This window comes from Selaginella moellendorffii, unplaced genomic scaffold (assembly GCF_000143415.4).
Source record: "Selaginella moellendorffii unplaced genomic scaffold, v1.0 SELMOscaffold_76, whole genome shotgun sequence".
NCBI classification, from domain to species: Eukaryota; Viridiplantae; Streptophyta; class Lycopodiopsida; order Selaginellales; family Selaginellaceae; genus Selaginella; species Selaginella moellendorffii.
The window spans coordinates 301434-301710 of record NW_003314337.1 but is presented as its reverse complement, the minus strand read 5'-3'; positions in this window follow the sequence as shown (position 1 = coordinate 301710).

The window sequence follows — 277 nt, the reverse complement described above, 5'->3', positions numbered from 1 at the left end:
AGGGTTAGCGTCCTTGGGTTTGAATGGTACTGGGCTGGGTGACTTCCCGGGAAGTCCAAACTCAAGAGCTTACAGTATGGTATAGAGCTTGAGCTAGCCAAATGCAAAATAAAAACAAACACACAAGTGGGGAGCTAAATGTAAGCTCCTAAGTTTAGACTTCCCAGGAGGTCACCCAGCCCAGTACTATTCAAACCCAAGGACGCTTAATCCAAATATCCCAAGACCTTTAACCGATTGGAAAAGGGGGTGCACTCTTGTTCATGGGCCCTTTCCC